Here is an 8,531-nt window from a genome sequence, read left to right on the forward strand (position 1 = left end):
ACGAAATTAAATCATTTCGCAGCAATGCGAATGCTAGGCTCATTCAACAAAAAAATATGAGGCTTTAAAATGATGATTAAAACTAAACTTTCCGTAATAATGTTATTTTCAAAATGCACGATACTTGGTTCAATATAACGCTATCTTAGTGATGGCGTCATTTCTTGTGTAACAAATCGTTCATTGCCAATCCTCTTAATAATTTCTATTTTAGGATCACAATACTATTTTCGATCCAGAAACAAAACAGTTTAATATAATTAATATTAAATATTAAAACTATAAGTTAAGAATCTGTTGTGTAAATTTAATTGCCACGATCTACAATTGCACCTAACTGTGGCTTTAACAAATCGCGTGAGATGATGAGAATACATTTGCCTTTGTTGAAAATCAACAGCAATAATATAATTAAATTGTATATCCATAAAAAGAAACGAAAACACAAAAAAACACAGTAAGTTTCACGTCCTTTCAAATGTGAATTGGTTCAATGCTTGGAAGAATTATATGTCCAGGGAGACAAATAAGATCATCGGTGCTAAAGATACATCGGTATCGTTAATTCAACTGCACGGATGGTGCACGGGCGTGGCTCAAAGATGTTTCTTTCTTATTCTTGTATTATCATTCCTTAAGTTGCTACCCTTTCGATTTGTCTCTCCCTTGCTACTGGATTGAACTATCCATAGCGTTAATACTGTCAATACCTATCAAGAATGCATTACCAATGTGTGCATCAATCCCTTCGGGAGGACATCTTTCGCCATCTATCGCCGCCGTTACGTGCGTGTGATTTTTCCGTGAACTGGCCAAGAAACTGCTCAATTTACCGATTTGTGGGGTTTCTTTAATGTGGTCACGCGCAGTTATCTCTCTAAGCTGGAACCAATAACTGTAGACTGATATTACATCTCAATCCCTCAGGTGCCATTTGTATTCCAAGTGATCCGAACCCGTGGCACCAAAGTCGTCACCCAATGCCGACGACAACAGAGCGTAGCAGCTCTCGATATCCAACATTAAGCGGTTTTAGTGTCCACTGTAAACGAATTCAATTCCTATTCGTCCGGATGTGGCAAAGAAAACAGTGATAATTTGCCAAAATAAATAAATGTCACTATGTACAAACAGTGTACCTACGGGTACAAACCTTAACGATGACAAACTCCATTAAATTAGATGGATTCAGCATTGGTACGATTGCTGCAGGTTGGATCGATGGATCTGGATCTGTATGTGGTTTATAAAAACATTATCAGTTCAACTGAACTCCTAAAAAGGACCATTACGATAAATTGAAATGGCTCTTGAATTGATAAAATACAACAGTTGAAAGAATATCAACTGAAAACGATTAAATATGGAAGCTGTTTTTTATTAAAAAGTTAATCGTCTTGCTAGGACTACGAGTTGCAGGGAGAACGGAGTTTAGAAATATTTCATTTCCTCCATACAATCAGTTATGGCTGAACAAACTCATCAGAAGAGTTTTAAAATGTTTCGTTTCTACTATACGAATTTTATATGGAAAAGCTGGTACGTGGAGACATCAACAGGTCATTGGGCATTGAACTGAACCGTCGTTCGAAAGGGGCGAATAATAATGGCGAATAATTGTGTAAATTAAAAAGACAATTTTTTACTTCCCTTTGAATGTGAGTTAGAGACGAAATGTGCATGGAGCTGGTCTAGTCTTTATAATCATCATCATTTGTTTTGTCCAGCCGTTTACTAGGCGCCATTAAGTCACAGTGCACGCTGCTTTTAATCTCATAATAGAAAACATTCAGATCGTGGTACTATGCTGGTCTATTTGTAAAGTTTCTTGGGTGTTGCCGATTAAAACATGATCGGAATGAATAAAATAACTGTTGAGCGTTTGTTTATGCTATTCAAAAGAACTGGATTTAAATTATTATTATTATTATTACTATTATTATTGGATTTAACGTATGTAAATTATAAAGAAAATAATTCTACCTTCTTTTTACTTTTTCTGCAGTTCAAATAAAACATTTCAACAACATTTCAAAGCCAACATTTCAACAAAACAATTTTCAATCCAATGACGGCCTTTATTTTGATTCTTGTTCAACGTGACTTTACACCTTTCGTGCTTGTGTGTTTGTTTTGTTGAATATTTCATGTGATCATCCTCTACTCATTGTTTCGTTGTTTCATGTGGTAAGCCAAAGGAAAAGATTACAATTTTTCACACACTTTATAGCGCACCTAGACCATTCATTGTAAGAAGATTGCCATCTCGTAGCATACGCATGGAATCCCATATTACCCATGATAAACGCAAGTGAGGATTGTGTAGCGATTGATACGCCCCAATCACGCAACACTTACTAAAGCGACTGGTTCGATGAACATCCTTTTATGAAGATAAGTGGATCAACTTGATGTTGTAACTATCACTAACCCAATTAATGTTCAATTTGTTTGTTACTAAAAAGAGTGTACACACGAAAGCAAACTTTACCTATAAATATTGCTTACTACATCGCAATTAATAAACAACCTTAATTGTATAGCTAAATTGATTGGCAAGATGTCGTATTTTGCCTTTTTAAAATGACTTCTGCCTCGGTATTTGCAAACGAGATAATGACCGACGATCTATTACCGTGCAAATTATTCTTTGGTAAAAAACAAGATGTGCGTGAGGGCACATTGAAAGGTTTATTTCATTTTTGAGAAGGGTTAACATTTTATACAAATCATAAATCAACTCTCTCACATCAATTTATTATTCTAATCATCATAACAACAACCATAAAATAAAGTGAAAAGTGTTGTGAGAAAACTGGGGATAACAGACTATCACTAAGAAAGCTCGTCAAGGCCCGAGCCTCAAACGAATTCAGAAGTGTCTCCAGAGGCATGCTTGACGGACATATTACAAATAGCCATTGTAATGTTCTCAATTATCTACCATTATCATCTTCCATTCCATCGCAGATACAGGCTGCTTGCTGATAACCATCTTGAGCTGAAGTCAGTATGATGTAAGCGTCAGTATTTTGTAAAAGATAAAAAATCCTCGATACAGGACTTTTTAAGGGTGACAGAATATATTAAATTTTTGCTTTCCGTACGGTTAAATACATTTTTTTGTAAACATTAATCAGGTTCAATGATAGGTCATCTACTGCAGATCATTATTGGTGACCAAAATTCAAGGGAAAAAGCAAGCAATACTACTCCCAACACCGAAAGGATGATGGCAATAAACTTCCCGAAGAAAACCATAAATCAATGATCTTGGCAATATTGCATTTAATTGACAAGTGGAGAAAAATTTGAAAAATCTTCTGAATGTTTTTTTTTGTTCGCTGATAGCCCCGTTTCATGGTAACTCAACGAGACCGCTTTTGGTGTATGAGGAAAACAAAGGGAACGTTCTTCTTTTTTCTTTCCATCCTTTCACTGGATTGTAAATCATTTCCCAGTGACAACGCATAAAGCAAAGAAAAACGCGGGTTGACAATTGTTGCTGCGAAGATTGTGAACCAGTGAACCAAGCACAGAATACTTGTTGCCACATACACAAAAATGAAGAAAACCGAACATCGGACACGAGCTAAAGAGAGTGTTTATTCAAATCACGTTTATGTTAGAACGGCAGCGAATACACAAGAATTTACAATAATGGTAGGAAAAATGTTAAAACCAGTCAATCGATCTATATGATGGAATTCTTAAGGGAAATGCAAAGTGAGGCAATAAATATATTGGAAGGGTATTGAACATAGCATGAAAGATGTAATAATAACCGTACGTTTGTGAGTGGGTCATACTTGATAAGAATGTTGAATGAGCAGACAAGTATTGACTTCCTTAGAATTTACGTATAAAGCTGCTTTTGCTTTGCTTACATGTTTTTTTTTATAATTCACAATTTATAAAAATAAAATGTACTGATTAAAAACTGATCTAGAGACCATCCAAAACCTCTTAAGATTTTACATCATTTTGTCTTGATTGTTTAATTTTTGATACGCTAACCATTCATCTGAAGGATTGTCTACGAAACGAGCGAATGGTCAATCGCGCATTGGTTATGTCTTATTGACGTGAAAAGCATTAAAACAAACAATCGTCGTGGAAATAGTATGACATAAAATAGAGAAACCTTTCAGGACCAAACAAATGCATTTTACTACGACCACAAATTAAAACTTCCTACTCAAACAACCCCACCCAGTGCAATACATTTTGTTGCTCTGCTTGTTGAGCAATGGAACATGCGAACAAGGGATGTGGTCATAGAGACCTGTGAATAGTCCGGAAATGAAGTGCCACTATTTGCCAAGCTCATTTTGATGAATAATTAAAATTGATCATTCATTGCCGTTTGATGAGCTATCATGGAAACCGCCTAACAATGCCGACTCTTTTTGCATTGCTATAGATTGAGTGGAACATGCAATTGAAGCATCGATCACGAGTGATGGTTATGCTTACTGATGGAATTGTTAATTAAAATGTGCTTCTCCATCAACGAAGGAAGTGACCGTGTGGGACAATAGATGCGATAACCACAAAGACAAAGTGAGACTATTGAGAAATTTCGAAGGTTTCCGTTATTGCTGGTTTGAATTATAATTTTTTTTGGGTTTACTGTTTAAAATTTTATTTGTTTTTCTGCACAACAGTCAGATTTCATAGCACATAGTTGAATGTAATGTTTAAATCATTTTCACATTTGAAACTGCCCCTCGCATTCTATTGTTTTATCAAATATTGCTTGATTAAAATTAATACTCGAATACTGAAGATTAAAATTATACTCGACGAATTTTCAAATTTTTGATCTAAGCTTCCTTCGCATCTATGATTTAATCTTATATGTTCGGATTATATAAAAGCAATTCTCCAGGCAAAAAGATTTAAATCATCATACATTAATAAAAACAACATTACCACGCCCGAATAGGGACTTGAACCCTAGACCGTTGGATTAAAAGTCCAACGCTCTACCGACTGAGCTATCCGGGCTGCACAGATTCATGAGCTATGACTTTAGTTTTGTTGCTTTGGTGGTTTTATGGTTCTGATCTGAGCCTATTACATTCTCCATCTACTGTTTAGATGGATGAATTAACAATAGGCAAAAGTCAACAATTTGCAACCATCCTCATATTTAATCTATACGATTCAAATCCTTGTTGGTAATTTTTTATTTCGCTTTGTCAGCCGAAAAATAATGGAGTTGAATTATGATTATTTTTATTACGATTTTTCTCCATTTTTACAAAGTATCAATAAAATATATGACACTTGTTTATGTTCATTTATCATGTTTTTGTTTAAAAAAAGACAATTACTTACAAAAATGTAGGTTATTGGTGGATGTAATCCATTAACTGGATACAATCCATACACATTCAAAATGTGCATTGTGTTTTAACACGAAATAGCCTATTTCTTAAAAAGTTCGTAAAAATACAGCGATAAACCAATAAAAAGTTTAGACCTTGGAAAAAAATTAACAAAATTGCTTGCCACTCTGTACTTGTCGAGCAGAATTTGTGATGCTTGAACGGAGTGAATGAAAATGAAATTTTTTTCAAGCATTTCATGTCCAATATTCACACAAAGCGTGACCTTTGATCCTAATTGAATTTAGTGCGTTGATTTGTGTCAACGACGTATCACGCTATTATCAGGAGGATTTGTGTTTAATTAATATGATGAAGTGAGTAGTGCGTTGATACTGTAATATTCCCGGGGCATATCCACCATATTGTAGTAAGCTACTTGGTTCTGGGTCACCTTGTTTGCTGAATGCATAATCAACGAGTGATCGACCTGCTGGAGTTCCCGTAGCGCGTTATTAAGGAAAATGTTAATATCTTTGATAGAATTTATGAATGGGACAAAAAGAACTTTAATAGATGCTCCGATGTGCGCTCTTCATGTTTTATATGGTGTAGTGACTTTGTTGATATTGACTTTTGAATAGTTTTATGGTATGAAAAATACAATAAAGTAGGGTAGCTTTAACAGTTTTTGGAAGTGTTACTTAAAACGCTAAAACGCATTAAAATTGTCCCAAATACAATTTTGAAATCAAAAAGCTCATTTGTTATTCATATAAAAACTTTCACTATATTTTCTTACGTATTTTTCAAAATATCAAACAAAAAGTGCAGAGTTCAAATATTTTCATCAGATCAGCTGTCAGCCAATAGTTCGGCAGGTTTCGTTATCATGAGAACCTGAACATTAAATCAATGAAAGTGGAGGTTTTTTTAAATGAAAAATTCAATGATTGCAGAATTTATTCCAGCCTACATTAAAAACAATTTTAATTGTTTTTAAAAACTCTATTTTTATTGTACAATTTTAATGAATTTTAAAACACGCTAAACAAGTTATTTTTCACATCAAACGCTGCCGAAAATTGCAACAAAAAATTTCCGAAAAGCAACATTGTGTATTGACATTTTAAGGCCACTTTATGCTTGCACGAACCAACCATTGAACCACATTTTGATAATGAACAAAGGCAAATTCATTGTGGGTAATGAGTAGATGGGTTATTTATTTATCGAGCGATTTTGTTACGCTTGAGCAGTGCTTGTGTAAAAGTGATCAGTAAATCGTGCACTTGCAGCTTCGGGCAACGTTTACGCATCGTTTGCTATTACACGATGCATGCCCGTGGGAAAGAGCGAGGATGTAAAAACGTTTAAAAAAATCTGCATAACATTGTACTTTCAGTACCTTTACCAATTTCTATTTGCTTTGCAAGGGTAAAGGCTAAGCACAATCCTTCTACCGCAAACTGCCCGGGAGTACATGTTCCGCAGTAATGACATGAGTTCTTTGAAATGTAAATGCTGTGCCCAGGAGCGTTACATTGACTTTGTCTCGATTTCTTCGTCCTCAGAATCGCTGACGTCCTTATCGTCGATGAACCAATCTACTCAAAGGAGTTATGTGCTGTAGTTTGGTGGGATAGCTCGACCTATCTTGTAGTTTGTTTAGGACAAGACAAAGAAATCCGAATTGAATCACACACCCACTCGGAAGCATCTTCAAAACCCAACCCATCACCGACATATCCAAACGGGGTGATGAAGAGAATCTCGTTCATCTCACTCTTTGTGTAGCTTCTTCAATGTGACCAATTTTCGTGGAACGATTCAGTCGGCGCTCTTGATCCGCATCTTGGACCAACACTTATAGGCACCAACCAATCGCTCCACTTAACTTTATCTCAGTGCCTAAATTAAATCCCACACCAAAATCGCAACCCTAGACGATCCATGGTTTGGGCTCTTAATTGGTAGGGTAGCGAGATTAATTCAATCTCTTGAGCAATCCAAGCTTGCGATGAACAATCCAATCATGCTGAGCTCAAAAAGAAACTTTTCAAGACAATGACAACGATGTGTTTCGGTCCAAACGCTCAATTAGAATGGCGCCAAAAGAATATGACAACGGAACAGCGTCACATTCGTTAATAATTCGTTAATATGTTGTGGCCCCTTAAAGCCAGGCTTGCTTTTTAAATAATTTAATGCGTACAATCTGCTCTTGAAACTGAAATTCAAGCTATATTCAACTTCTTCCTCTTTTAACATGGTCCAATATATTAAACCACCATAATACAGCCATCACATGGTCGTAAACCTACATTTGCTACGCCAGTATCTTTGTCTTCTTTGATTCGACAGTGCTGCAGTTGAGCAAATGTGCAAACTGCGACACCATCGGTTGTGTATCACAAACATTTTGATCTTTTGCTTTCTTCCACCACCTTTCATCTACCCTTTTGTCTGGTCCATCGTGAACACAGTACCGTGAGAAAGTCCGCGCTGATGCAACTGACACTAACCCGGTGTCAATGCATTTGCCACAGCCTCTCGGGCTATATGATGAGCAATGCTCCCTACATGATGTCAGTTGGCCGGACCGGGGATACAGACAGTAATGGATCGACACACACTAAGGGATTCTCTCCTCAACACCTACAGTGCTCTGCTCCACTCTCCACTGATTCACGGACGACTAATTTTGATTCATTTGCTAAATTGGTTAATTGGTTGTTTTAATTGTTTTCACAACGGGTGCGTCAAACAAACCCTTGGAAGCTGTGCTTTGAAACCGATGGTGAAACTGATCCTCAAGGAATGAACAAAACTACCGGAATAGAAAAAAAATTAATTGCATATGCTATGGACTGGCAAGATATACAAAAAACGCAGCAGAACACTATCAATTGAGATTTATTTCAACACCTTCCGTTCCCGTTGTAAACTCGGCACCCGGTCCGAGAAACACATACTACTACAAATACTTCCTTTTGCCTACACCCATCGCTAATATTGCTGGCTGGCTCTCAGAAATGATCCTCTTGTCCATCACCAGCAGACGCATTGTGTTATGTATCGTGATGATATCATCGTTGACACTGCTTCGTCGCTATAAAATGATGATATATCTTGAGTCGCTTGGAGTCGCCTTTCAAAAGCGTAAAAATGCGACTGGCATAGTGCAATGATTGTTTT

General features: G+C 36.3%; 1 non-coding gene across 1 annotated transcript; it reads right to left on the reverse strand.

Annotated features, from left to right (window-relative positions):
* Positions 1-4,937: 4,937 nt before the first annotated feature.
* Positions 4,938-5,010, reverse strand: Trnak-uuu (transfer RNA lysine (anticodon UUU)). The gene has a single exon. It is a non-coding gene; the product is annotated as a tRNA-Lys (tRNA).
* Positions 5,011-8,531: the final 3,521 nt, after the last annotated feature.

The sequence above is a fragment of the Anopheles gambiae genome, chromosome 3 (assembly GCF_943734735.2).
Source record: "Anopheles gambiae chromosome 3, idAnoGambNW_F1_1, whole genome shotgun sequence".
In the NCBI taxonomy this organism is placed as follows: Eukaryota; Metazoa; Arthropoda; class Insecta; order Diptera; family Culicidae; genus Anopheles; species Anopheles gambiae.